This window comes from Mustela lutreola, chromosome 3, assembly GCF_030435805.1.
Source record: "Mustela lutreola isolate mMusLut2 chromosome 3, mMusLut2.pri, whole genome shotgun sequence".
Lineage (NCBI taxonomy): Eukaryota > Metazoa > Chordata > Mammalia > Carnivora > Mustelidae > Mustela > Mustela lutreola.
Window position 1 is genome coordinate 206,347,513 of NC_081292.1, and position 14,304 is coordinate 206,361,816.

At 36.3% G+C, this 14,304-nt stretch overlaps 1 long non-coding RNA gene across 1 annotated transcript in view; it reads right to left on the reverse strand.

The window, feature by feature from the left end:
• Nucleotides 1–14,304, reverse strand: part of LOC131828216 (uncharacterized) — a 129,526-nt gene that overhangs the window by 18,682 nt on the left and 96,540 nt on the right. The window contains exon 2 of the long non-coding RNA XR_009352290.1: nt 14,127–14,211. This is a non-coding gene — a long non-coding RNA (uncharacterized LOC131828216). The remainder of the gene's footprint in view (nt 1–14,126; nt 14,212–14,304) is intronic.

Sequence of the window (14,304 nt, forward strand, 5' to 3'; positions counted from 1 at the left end):
AAAGGGATGGGTGAATTACTCAAACACCTGGGTCTCAGATTTGGGTAATATTCAAACAACTAGGTCCTGGTAAACACTTGATTACTACTACTAATCTCAGAAATTTTCACGACCGTTTACTAGAAACAGTGATTTCCCCATAATTACACACCAAACAATCTCAAATCTAAGTAGAAATCAAATCTCCTACTAGCTCTCCCTTACCTGAGTAGTTCTTTTTGTTTGTTTGTTTTTGTTTTTTGTTTTTGTTTTGTTTTGTTTTTTTAGTTCTTGAAGAATGTCTTAGAACAAAATGCAGTCTTACGTGAGGGATAGCTTTGTGAGAACTGAAAGGCAGGAAGAAAACTGACAAGAATCATAAAATGATTACAAATTAGGATTTTCATCTAGAATTTTCTTTTGCAGTTCCAGTTTTCTCCACACTTTTTCTCATGAGGTGGCGGATCAAGCATCTATTATCAGCCCAGCTCATTGTTCGTGCCTCAAATAGCACTTAGAAGGGTGTTAAACCTTTCAACTTTTACCCCTAGCCTAAGAGAAGAAGCAGACGGAGACAACGGAGAGAGAAACCAGGAATGCAGCCAGCTACAGACAGACAGATGAGAGGGGAATCAGTACTCTCCTCACACACTAGCTTGTGAGAAAAATCTAGCAACTCCTTTAACTTAATCACTTGCCTTTACTCAGAATAGAGGACTGCCTTTAGCTACCTACCAGGGCTTCAAAACCGAAAAATTTAAGGCACCGGGAGACGTGAAATATACAAGGGAAAATACTGTCCTTTAACAAACAGCCTATGTAAGGAATTTTGGAAGACAATGCATGATTGAAAATGTTAATACCGGTTCTTTCACGAATTATGGAAACAGGATTTATGAAAAGTAAAAACAAAAGGAGTTCAATTGTATTGGTCTCTCTGCACCTTCCCATAACATTCCTAATTCATCCGGGCCGTGTAATAATGATATTATTCATCAAAGATCACTCCTCCTGTCTGAATGTCACCACTGTCTTCGCAGGTTTTCATCGGGGCCTGGGGATTTCTGTGATGCTGCTCACCTCCGTTTGCCATCTCTAGCACATTGAGTGACACTCAGCGTGTAAGCGACAATACACTGATGCGAATCTCACCTGCAGATTTGACCTCTCACAGGGCACGGGGTGAAGATGACTGCCAATCTTCGTAATAAGCCCTGTAAAAGTTTTGGTGAGCTTAGCCTTCAGCATTTCAGATTCGTTATAGAAACATCCAGTAATTTGGAAAGCCATTCACTGAATTTTCGGGCGAACAAAAATGAGCTAATTTCTTCATGCTTTTTATTATTCAAGGGGAAAGGGAATGAAGAAAGACAATTAGTGGAGGACCTGTTGCAGGTGTCACACTCCACTACTTCATTTCACCTCTGTCTGGTGTTTTCAAAAACAAAGGACCCACCACTGAAAACATCTGGCCAAACGTATACCCATTCTCATCCGAGCATCTCGCAGGTGTGATATTGAAAAACAGAAGAAGGAAAGAAAGGAAGCATAATGAGAGGTTTCATTTTGTCACTACTGGTTCTTTGAAGTTGCTCCTTAATCTTTTAGATCATTTTGGCATGTTAATGTCCGACTCTAGAATATTAATATGGCTTAGTTAAAAAAAAAGTGAAGTTATTGCCTTTAAAGTTCCTTGTGTAACCCAGCTCTGTGATAATTCTTATTTGAATCATAGTTGAATCGACTATGACGTCGAGCTTGCGATTCTAGCAAGTGCGGCGCTACTTATTTTATACGACCTGAGTTTTTCAAGAAGAAGATGGGAGCAAGAGAAAATCTTGAAAATTGTTCAAGTCCTAAACTATCAGGACAGTTTCCACAGAGAGTGCACGATGGCTTTGGATGAATGAGTACCTTTCCGTGAGACCAAACACCAGGCATGGAAGAGGTGTACAGAAAGTAGCAAGCACAGGCCCACATGAAACATAGAGCTAGTCTTCTGTTCATCTAAAAAAAATTTCCTTTAGTAACTGATCTTGTAAAACTTAATACTTTTCTGGATAGCAGCTACAACTCCCATTTTGTTATTTTTTTTTTTAATAAAGGTGACTGATTATCATATTAAATAAATTTCCAGGATAAAGAGTAAAGATTTAATCAGAACATTCTTTATTTTATTGCTTTATTAGTTTCCTATCATTGCTATTATAAATTGCCCAAAACTTAGTGGTTAAAAACAACATGGATGTACTATCTTACAGTGCTGCAGATCAGAGGTCCGAGAATCAAGATGTTGACTAGGCTACATAACCTTCGGGTGCTCTTTTGCATTGTTCAGTTTCTGTGGGCTACCAGCATGTTTTGGTTTGTGTCTGCTCTTGACCCTCTGCATCCTTTGTCACGTGTCACAGCACCTTCTCTGAATCTGCTTCTCATACCTCCCTTTATAAGGACCATTGTGATTACAGTTACTATCAGGTAATCCAAGACAATCTTGCCATCTCTAGGTCCCCATCGATTTGATCACATTTGCAAAATTCCTTTTGCCACATAAGGTAAAATATTAATAGTTTCTGGGAATTAAGGGACCTTACGGTCCATAGACTTGCAACCACACAAACATTAACATTCTATTCTCTTTTGGTCTCTCCTCTCAAATATCTCAAACAAAGCAGGTAATGTAAAGATGTAAAAGCCTCTATTTACATGGTAGACCAGTTAGTCTGAGGGTAGCAGAAAGAGGCAGAAAGATGCATTTCAGAAGGTTGTTCCTTTGTCCTCCAGGCTCAAAGGCTTCCTTTTCAGAGTGATTTCTTGCACATGCTAATACATCTTTATAATTAATATAAAAACATTAAAACAAATTATTATCATCAATAGTAACAACAGCATCATTACAGCACAGAAGAGGATTATCAATTGGTCCAGAAACACAGGAACAAAAACAAAACAAAACAAAACAAAAGCCTTGAGCAGAGAACACTTAGATGTGTTACCCATTCTCCAGTAAGGTGGGAATGTGCTCAGCACATCAACAGACTTTTTAAAACTTTCATTTCAGTTCAAATGTAGGTTCAGTCATGCCCAAAAAGCTATTTAAGTGTGTGTGTGTGTGTGTGTGTGTGTTTACAGAATCTTAAGCAAGAGATTCCCTTATGTAGTCAAATAGGTCCAACATATAATTACCACTGCATGCTGAGTGTGCAAAGCAGGCAAACTGAGTCTGAATTACCCCTTAGAGTGTGGGGCCATAGCAAGATACATTCCTATCTGACATTTTCATGCACTAAAAAGTAATTTATGTCACTTCAGTATATCTATTTTTTATCTTTAAGCAGACCCGGGATTCATGTCACCTATAATAGTAGATTAACAAGGAGCTTCTAATTTTGTTTTAAATCCTGAATTTTTTTTTACTATAGTACTAAACTACTAACTAGTGAGTAAAAATAGGTTACTGTTAATATTTTTATTTTTTAAAAAACTACAATAAAAATGTGCATTGTAATTATCACTATTAATGGTTATATTTTTAAAAGTGAAGCTAATTAACTGTTATTTTTTAAATATTCATCCTAACGTCCCATGATTGAATAATTTTTTTAAATGCAAGTTTCACTCAGATCCTTCTAACATCTCACCTGGAAAATCCTGATACTAAAAACCTCCTGTAAAATGTACAGGTGAGATGAATTCCTCAAGCTCAGAGTTCATGCTTTATTCTTACTTATATTCTTCATATCTTCTGGAATATCTGTCACTTTGTAAATGCCCCCAAAATAGTCACTGAATTCAGCTTTATTGTTTACAAGAAAGAGCACTTACAAATTCACAGGAACAAAAGGAGTCTTTTAAGCGGTTGACAGCTAGAGGAGACATTCACATTTATTTATTTTTTTTTTTAAAGATTTTATTCATCCATCAGAGAGAGAGAGGGGAGAGAGCGAGCACAGGCAGACAGAATGGCAGGCAGAGGCAGAGGGAGAAGCAGGCTCCCCGCTGAGCAAGGAGCCCGATGTGGGACTCGATCCCAGGACGCTGGGATCATGACCTGAGCCGAAGGCAGCTGCTTAACCAACTGAGCCACCCAGGCGTCCTGACATTCACATTTAAACATGTGCCTCCATATTCTAGTGGATCAATGAAGTGGGATTTTTCATTTATTTGAAACAACGTTCTACAAATTCTCTCTTTTCCAGAGCTCAATTCTTTGCATACTTATTAAGATCATAGACCTTTTCAAAAGTAACACTGTTAACTCTAGCACCCTGGCCAACCACTAATTATTAATATGCATTCTGTGGGTCTTAAGATTCTCTCGCCAGCTCCCACTAAGTGCGAATTCTTGACCAGTTGTACAGCGTTCCTGTACTCTGTGCATCACTTTCACCCAAGAGATGTCCGCATCCCAGAAGAAAGCAATGGCATTGCTATAATATGTATATTGTAAATTAGTTGTCGAAGGTTTTCAAGATGCCTTGAGACCCTTCTGTTTGCAAGGTGATTTCCAAACACAGCATTATTATAATAAGATATTTCGGGAGTCGCCATCAGCAGCAGGATATGTTGTACTTGATTGGAGCTATTGATCTGCTGTTCAGAGAAAGAAATCAGATGCCAAGGCAAGAACACCAGTCCCATTCAGCGTAAAATGTAAGATTCTTTCTACTGTTGCTTCCCAGCTATGAAGACATCAGGTCATACAATGAGGCGCTTTGTCTTTTCAGTAGTGTTGGATGAAGTGCCAGGATTCCCTGAGCTACAATGTGTATGCCTAATTAAAACTCTGTCACTTTTTCACATGTGCATAAGGATTTGCTTCTAAGTTTCTTTTGTTTCATTCCGTGGATGATGTTTTTAATTGTCTAGTTCTTGTTGTGGAAATACAGTAATAACTGCTATTAAAATTCTCAGATCTATAGTGAATATGTAACATCTGCAAAGCCAGATGAGGTGTCAAATTTGATGACCAATTTAAGAGAAAATAATGAAGTTAAATGTTTTGTTTTTTCTTTTTTAACTGAGGGAAAAAAAATGTGGAAAGCCTGAGTTCACTGCTGTGTTGTGTGTTGTTAAAAACAGTAAAACGTTAATAAATGAAAAGGGACAGCAGTCAGAACATGAAAATATTAATTACAGATAATTTAAGTTCAGTTCTACAACATTCTAGGATTACGAAAATTATTTTTAAAATTGTAAAAACTTCAGCTAGTGTTTGGTTCTTTTATTTTTATTTTATTTTTTTTTTTTTTTAAGATTTTATTTATTTATTTGACAGAGAGAGATCACAAGTAGACGGAGAGGCAGGCAGAGAGAGAGACAGAGAGAGGGAAGCAGGCTTCCTGCGGAGCAGAGAGCCCGATGCGGGACTCGATCCCAGGACCCTGAGATCATGACCTGAGCCGAAGGCAGCGGCTTAACCCACTGAGCCACCCAGGCGCCCCTGTTTGGTTCTTTTAAATGCCTGAGCAGCTCATCTTGTATTAATAAATATATCCTATTTAAAATCAGTGCATCTGTTCGCCCATAAAAATATCAATAAGCCATGGTGATTAAAACAGTTAAATTTATTATCTGGTCTAGCTGTTGGGGTTGCAAAACAATTTCTTATGCGTCTCTCACACGTCTCCAAATCCTGTGCGTGAGGCTCCTTGTAGATTTGTCCTGGACTCTCTTCTCCAAGACGTGTGTATGGTCAGCTGCTGTGGAAGGCAGAGACAGCACTTCGTCGGGAGCCAGGGGTAGGCGTGTTTACTGCCCCTTGGGAAAGATTCGGGCTCGCAAGGCCACAGATCACCCTTGTCACGCAGACCCCCACAAGTGCGGCTGTCTCCCTCCCAGGGTGACCTGCAGGGAGCCGTGGATGGGAGACCAGGCCTCCAGTTGCTGAGACGCTGGCGACTGCGGGGCCGGGCATAGTGAACGGTGGCCTCTGACCTAGGGGTCAGGTGTCCGTCAGCACGCATGAAATGGTGACCAGCTCACAGGCCAGCAAGTGGACCAACATCTCAGAACCGTCCGCTGCACACGTTCTTTCAGGCTCAGCGTCGACGAAGCGGCTGCAGACCCCGCGGGGCTTCAGGATTCTCCCCCCGTTGCTCTTCCCACCTACACCTACCCTCACACCCAGGCTTTGTTCTTCAGAGCTTTGAACGACGTTCCGGCACACACCGTCCAAACCATTCCTCTACTATGACTACCCTTTAGACTTTAAATTTTTAAACATCTGTAAGGAGGCTCTTCAGCACCCTGACCTCTCAGCTCCTTGTCTTCTTTCTCTCAACTTCGCATGCCCTCCAGACTGTCTCCCCCACTTACCCTTATGGCGATCCGCTGTGCCCTATTATTGACCATAAATGCTCTGCTCCCAAAATCTTAATTCCGTGAGTTACTTTTTGACCACCAGCCTCTGTGTCTCCAGTAAACTCCTTCTAGTATTGCATCAACACCTCAGCTCGCTACTGGGATCAACCAGCCCACCTGTCTGTCTGTCTGAACCAGCCGACCTGTCTGTCTGTCTGTGGTCTTCCCATCTCCGTCGGTGTACTATGCAGCCTCCACAGTAATTATTTGCTGATATAATTGATACCTTTCTGTGTCTTTCCCAGTGTCACAGTTCCCATGCATGCCTGCTTTAAATTTTTCGTTTTTTCTGCCAGGGCTTAAAAGATAAAGTTAAGCCCCTTACCATAGTCATTTTTTTTTTTTTTAAGATTTTATCTGTCTATTTGACAGACAGGGATCACAAGTAGGCAGAGAGGCAGGCAGGGGGAGAGAGAGGAGGAAGCAGGCTCCCCACTGAGCAGAGAGCCTGATGCAGGGCTCGATCCCAGGACCCTGGGATCACTACCTGAGCTGAAGGCAGAGGCTTTAACCCATGAGCCACCCAGGCGCCCCCATAGTCATTTAAACCCTTTTTCACATGCCCTAACTATCTCCCCAAACTGCAGTCTTGACACTATCCTCACTGTACAACATTCTGGATATTTTACCTGTTAGCAAGAACTCAGCAGTCTTGCTTTATGCTGCCCCTGGGGTATCACACCATTTCCCCCCTAATATTGCACAATCTTTTGCATATTTTAGAGACACTGATGCTCCCTCATCCTTCAGGAAGTCACCACAACACCTTCCCTGTTCACCTCCTAATACCCCAATAGTAGAGTTAATTACCCTTCTGTGCTACCCCACCAGGCTTCTCTTTTCTCGTGATCACTAGGTTACAATATATTAAACTCTACTTTATATTTTTTTCTTTTGGCTTATCTGGATCAGCTACTTCACTATAAACTCTAGAGAATGAGGAACTCATTCCTTTTTAGTCTTTGTCCCCAGCACATAATAGAAGGAAAAAACTGGAAGAGAATGCGTTTTGGAGACAAAACAGAACTGGGCTTCAATCTCAAACACTGGACTTTTGTAAAACTAATCGACTGTTCATTTCTCAGTTTCTAAGTCCACAAATTGGAATCATGAAATTTGTGCCACAGAGCTGATATGATGATAAAGTGAGAATGAGTAAAATACTTAAGGCAAACATTGCCTGGTGCGTAATAACCACGATATACGTTTCCGGTGTATGTGATAGGGAACGAATTTGTTGAATCCTCTCAAGTGTTTGAGCCAGAGGTACTTTAGAGAATATATGTGTGTGATCAGTTATCAGTGTTATGTATAAACTGATATGTGCATAGTGTGCTTATCTCAAATTCAAAATTCCAAAGGGAAAAGCATATACTTTATGTGTTAACCTTTCACCAAAAATATGTATCATAGATTATATTAAAAATTCTATAGTAAAATTACAATTGTTATAAAATATTAACAATTTGGATATTTCCTGTAGCAAGTATTTATTACTTACTGACTGTGAAAATGTAACAAAATATTTTTGAGTATTTCCATTTCGGTTAAAAATGTTCAATCCTTATAATTTTTCAAACTCAAAAATTGTAACATCCTATCAGTAGTCAAACCCTGACTTCTCCACTTCTTTTTTTTTATTTCAGAGGAAAATAAAAATTTATAATCTTAAAAATCAATTTAACAGTAATTGTTCAATGTCATTTATTTCCAATAACTTATCCTGGGTTTCTAAGATTTTTTTTTAATGTGTGCTTTGCCAGAATAATGATGATTTATAAAGTAAGTCTATTTTGCATGAAAATTAGCTAAAAGACATCTCTCCATAGGGCATTTATTCAGAAATTTATTGTCATTCCTTGATAATTTAATTTAAGGCTTAAACTCTGGGGAAAGAGGGAAAGAAATCTGGATGTTCAAATGATTTTGAAGCTTCTTTAAATAGAGATTTGGTAATAAAAATATTGAAAAGGGTTACTATGTTGAAAATTCCATTCATTGGAACATCTGGGTGGTTCAGTGGGTCAAGCAACTGCCTTCGGCTCAGTGGCTCAGGTCATGGTCCCAGGGTCCTGGAATCAAGTCTGCTTCAGGCTTCTTGCTCAGCGGGGAGCTGGCTTCTCCCTATGTCTGCCTCTTCCCTTGCCTGTGCCTGTGCTCTCTCTCTGATAAATAAGTAAATAAAATCTTTAAGGGAAAAAAAAAAAAAAAAGAAAATCCCATTCCTCATGAGTATTAAATCTCTTCATTATTAACTTGAATTGGAGGTGAACCAATAATATAAATCAAAATGCCCCTTATTATATGCTTAGTTAAGTGAATTTTTATGTCTTCATAATTATGAAAGAATAAGCAGAATTTTCTTAGTTTTTTAAGCACTTGTTGGTATATCCAAAAATTCATGGCTAGTGACAATGTCCCCACATCCATTTTGCCTCAATATTTAAAATTCACTTTGTGTATCTCTATGAAAAATAATCCATAATTAGTCATTATTCTCAAAAAATCGTATCTTCCCATGAAGGAATATGTCTTAACTAGAAATGAAAAACCTAAAGCACAAGTTTATTTTGTTTTGTTTTTCAATAAGTTATGCTGAGTATGGCAAATACCTTCCATGTGTAAAGAAGGTGTTTTCTGCAACACAATAATAAAAGCACATTTTGGAATAAAATTCTTCACAGTCTGACCACAATTATCATTTGCAAGAGGTCCTGGTTGTAAAAAAAAAAAAAAAAAAAGAAAGAAAGAAAATACAAGAGAGACCTACTAAGAAGATATGATACGTAATATTACTGAATATGCCCTTCCTTGACTATTTACTTCATTATTGTTCCCTAATATACTCTGATACACTTCAGCTAATCACATAATAAATGCTTCTTAAAAAAAAATTTTAAAGCCCATGATTCTGCCAATAGTCTCACTGAAAATTTGGCACTATCAGTGGAGCTATCAGAGTACTTAGGGAATAGAAATAACTAAGGTTATCATGAAAATCTGTTTTGGCTTTAAGTTTGAAATTCAAATGGCTAATATTTTTCATTATAGGAACTTGAGGGTGTTTATGTTTAAACTTAGCATGAGACAAGCAATCACTTTATGTGTATTGTTAGAAATTTTTGTTCTACTAACATTTATCTTGAATAATGCAGTAAGTATCACTTAATCTTATACCTTTATCCAAAAAAAAAAGAATTGGGCCTCTTCTTTCCATGAGCAATCCTGATTTTTGGGATGTGGTATTTTATTTTAAAACATCACTAATATGAAAATGAGATCAGAAATGAACAAGATAGGGCGCCTGGGTGGCTCAGTGGGTTAAACCTCTGCCTTTGGCTCTGGTCATGATCTCAGGGTCCTGGGATCAAGCCCCACATCGGGCTCTCTGCTCAGCAGGGAGCCTGCTTCCCTTCCTCTCTCTGCCTGCCTCTCTGTCTACTTGTGATCTCTCTCTGTCGAATAAATAAATAAAAATTTTTTTAAAAAGACATGAACAAGATTAAATTAACATAAAAATGAGATCAGAAATTAACATGATATCTTCTAAAAGATAAGACTATAATGATATCCTGAATTTACAATAATTGTATTTATTTTCACTGGTTCAGGAAATTCATGATTGAGAAGACCCTAATGGTGCTTTCTTTTTCTACTTATGACATCTATTAGATTCTCCCATTTTGCTGCCTTGATATTTTGAGACATCTATAGAAGCTTGGCAGCTTTTTAATTTTTTTGGATAGTTGACATGTGATAAACTTCACATCTTTAACTTGTACCATGTGCACAACTTTGCATTAGTGTGTCATTATCACAATCAAAATATCGAGCATCTCCATTACCACAAGTGTTCCCTCATCCTATTCCGCCGTCTCCCCTACCCACCGCTCCTGCCACCCGAACCCCAGACAACCGTTGAATTGCCTTGCATCATTATAAATCAGTTTACATTTTCTAACATTTTATAAAAATAGAATCATGCAGTGTGTACCTCTTTGTGTGACTTCTTTCGTGCAGCACAAATATTTTGAAATTTTTTTCCTGTATTTTGAGTGTAATAACTGTTCATTGATTTTTATTGCTGATTAATATTTCATGGTTTGGATATATCACAAATTGGTTATCCATTGACTTGCTGATGGACATTTAGATTGCATCCAGGTTGAGGCCATTACAAATAAAGCCTTGTAAACATTCATGTATAAATCTTTGTATGGACCTAAGTTTGCGTTTCTCTTGGAGAAATATTGCTTGGGTAAAGTCACTTGTAAGAACAAGATCGATATACAAAATCAATTGTAGTTTTACATAATAGCAATGAGAAATCAGAAAAGAAGAGCTTAAAAATGTCATTTATAATAAAATATTTAAGGTTAAATCTGACAAAAGATGACCAAGACATACTGTACACTTATAAAACATTGTTGAGAAAAATTAAGGAAGATAAACAGAAAGATACATCGTGTTAGAGCTCCAAAGGTTCAATATTGTTAATATTATTGTGAATGATATTAATATTGTTAATCCCCAAATCGACCAGTAGGGTCATCAAAATTCCAGGGAAGTGTCAGTAGGCTCTTGGTGTAGAAATGAACAAACTAAAATGACTTCAAAAAAATCACCTTAAATTTAAAGGACCTGCATCATTTAATTTCAAGTCTTATTCCAAAGCTACAATAATCAAGACTATAGAATTAGTGTTAATATTGACAATTTGACAATAGAAGAGATGAAGAGACCAGAAATGGTGCTATTGTTTATGGTCACTGCTTTTCTTTATAAAGATGATAAAAGCTTCCAATTGAAAAAGATAAAGTGTTTCAACAAATTGTGCTGAAACTGTTGAATATACATTTAAAAAATAACTTCAACACATACCTTGAACCATAAGCAAAAAAATAATTTAAAATGGATTATAGGTCTAAATAAAACACCTACAATTGTAAGATTTCTAGCTGAAAATATTGGGAAAAGTGTTTGTAGCCTTAACAAGGTGAACATTTTTAGATAGGAAACTGAAAGCATAATTTCTAAACAAATACTAGTGAAAATTGTTGAAAATTAATCATTTTAATTTAAAATCATCTAGAAGATAGTGAGTGAAAGGGAAGAAAAATGGAAGAAGGAGGGAAGCAAAGAAGAAACATTTAGATATTTGTAATATTTATAGACTGTTTATAAAATGAATGTACGTTAGGCCCAAATGGAATAATTATAAATAAAAGAATAATTAAATTAGTTCATTGAAAAAATTGCACCAGATTAAAATTTAAAAGGGACTATGCTGTTTCAATTGCTAGAGAAAGTTAACTCCATGTGTCTTTGATGAAAGTATAGGTATATTTTTTCCTAAACTTTATTGAAGTGTAACTGAAGTATCATAAACTGCACATACCCAAATTATGTAATTTAGTCTTGAAACACAGATCTATCTGTCAAATAATCACCATGATCAAGATAAAAAATATTTTAATTACTAATTTTTTTCTCTGTTAGTTTTAGAGAGGTTGTCAAATATGCTATAATTAAAGGCTTATGTAATTCTCCCATTAAATCTACCAGTTTCTTCTTTATGTATTTTGAGACTTTATTATTACATATGCATTTATTTTTGTTATGTCTTGCTAATATAGTGTTCATTTTCTTATTATAGAAAGTCCTTTTTTTTAGTAAAATTCTTTGTCTTTAAGTCTATTTCATCTGATATTACAACAGTTACTCCAGCCTTCCTATATTTAGTTTTCATGATATTGACTTTTTAATCTACTTACATTCAATCTGTAAACTTTATATTTATATTATTTTTATATTTAAAATGAATGCCTTGCAAGCAACATCTAGTAGGCCAACCTAAAAATATCTGTCTTTTAACTGGGTGTTTAGGCCGTCAATATTTAATGTAATTATTCATATGATTAGATTTAGCCAATACATATCTCTCTAGAATTTCCTATTCAAAGTCAACTTGAGGACAACTTCCCTGGGTGTCTTTTTCAAACCAAGTTTTATACTTCCTAAATTCAAGAAATGACTACTTCTTCCTCTAAAAGAAAACAATATTTTTTTCTTCTTTTAAGTTAATAACTGCTGTTTCTTTAAATATTTCTTTTTGAGGATTTTGTGTCTTTTCTTCATCCTACTGACATATAAGTATATTACAGTTTGTATATATTACCTCTAAAGTAAAGTCCTCAAAACTGAATTAACCAGGTTTCAATTTCTCTGTATTCTCACCAACACTTTTCTCTCTATTTTTTAATAATAGCCATCCTGAGAGATATGAGGTGATAAAAACTTATTGAAGTTTTGATGTGTATTTCCCTGATGGTTAAATAAATTGAGCATAAATTCATATATCTTTTGAACATCTGTATGTCTTCTTTAAAGAGATTCATAATCAAGTCTTTAGCTCATTTTTTAAAAAATCAGGTCATTAGCTTTTTGTCATTGTTTGCGTGTTTGTTTTTATTATTATATTATTATTATATAAGGTGTTCCTTATATATTTGGGAAATCAATCCCTTACCTGATATATGGCTTTCAAATATTTTCTTCCATTCTGTGAGCTGCCTTTCACTCTGTTAATTCTTCCTTTTGCTGTGTAGAAGTGTTTTAGTTTGATGGAGTTCCACTTGTCTATTTTTGTGGAAGAGAATATCCTTTTCCCAATTTGTATTCTTAACACCCATGTAGAAGATCAATTGATCATATGTGTGTGAATTTATTTCTAGGCCCTCTATTCTGTTCCAATAGTCAATACGTCTGTCTTTATGCCGGTATTATGCTGTTTTAATTACCGTATCTTTGTAAAATATTTTGATTTTGCAAAATATTTTTGATTTTAAAGTCAGAAGTGTGATGCCTCATGCTTTCTAGAATCCAGAACCCCGGCACACTGTTGGTGGGAATGCAAAATGGTGTACCGCCATGTAAAACATATTGTGCAGCTGGTATAGAGAGTCCTCAAAATGTCAAAGTAAAACTGCCATAAATCCATGAATTCCACTTCTCGTATTTAATCAAAAGAAATGAAATTATGTTCTCAAAGAGACATTAGCACTCCCTTGTTTATTGTGGCCTTATTCACAGGAGCCAAAGTGTGGAAACAAACTAAATGTCCACAAGGATGAGTGGATAAAGAAAATGTGGTGTATACACACAAAAGAACATCAGTGAGCCTTTAACAAGAAGGAAACCTGCAGTATGGAGCAAAGATCAAACTTGAAAACACTATTGTAAAGTAAAACGTCAGTCATAGAAGGTCAAATACTTCATGATTCCTTTTAATGAGGTATCTAAAATAGTCAGATCTAAAGAGATATAGAGTAGAACCGTAGTTGTCAGTATCTGAGCGGGGAGGAGTAGTGGAGATTTGAAAATCAATGGGCATCAAGTTTCAGTTAAGCAAGATACAAAACTTCTAGAGATTTGCTGTACAGAATTATACCTATGCTTAACAACAGTGTATTACTACACACTTAAAAATTTAAGAGGGTAGATTTCATGTTAAGTGTTCTTATCACAAAAAAGCAATGTAATTAACTGAGATTTAATTAATGCAACCCAAAGCATTATAGCGTTTTCTCGTTCTCAGTATTATAACTGTGTTAATGCAGACCAAATTATATTAGCTTTGCTGGGATCACATCATGCTATTTTCTCATAGTTAATATTCTGAACACTCAAACCCGTAGTGGCCAACAGGTAACCAGATCTCTGATGTAGGCATTTCACAGAGGTGCAACAAATCCAATATTCAGGCCATAGAGGTTTTTTCTTACCTTTCTATTCTGTCATCTTTAGTTTCGGGGTTTCATTTTCATAGTTCATAGTCACAGTTAGCTCCTATATCTCTGATCATAGCATCTAAATCCAGGAAAAAGAAAACAGATATGTCAAAATGTTCTCCTTGTCAACATATGCCCCACTGATTTCCTCCTTCATCTTACTGAATGTACC